The following is a 208-nucleotide window of genomic DNA, read 5'->3' as shown; positions in this document are numbered from 1 at the left end:
CATCAACTATTACACACTGCCATCTGTACTACCACCATTATAATTGTGGCTGCTGCCCCCACCCCACCTCCACCCCTATGACCACTACTGTCAATGCTCCTTTTTAGAATCCCTATTATATATATATATATATATATATATATATTTTTTTTTTCAATCCAGTTTCAGCTCATGAGCTGTGGCCATGCTGGGGCACCGCCATATATAT

This window comes from Octopus bimaculoides, chromosome 11, assembly GCF_001194135.2.
Source record: "Octopus bimaculoides isolate UCB-OBI-ISO-001 chromosome 11, ASM119413v2, whole genome shotgun sequence".
NCBI lineage: Eukaryota > Metazoa > Mollusca > Cephalopoda > Octopoda > Octopodidae > Octopus > Octopus bimaculoides.
Note: the sequence above shows the minus strand (reverse complement) of the source record.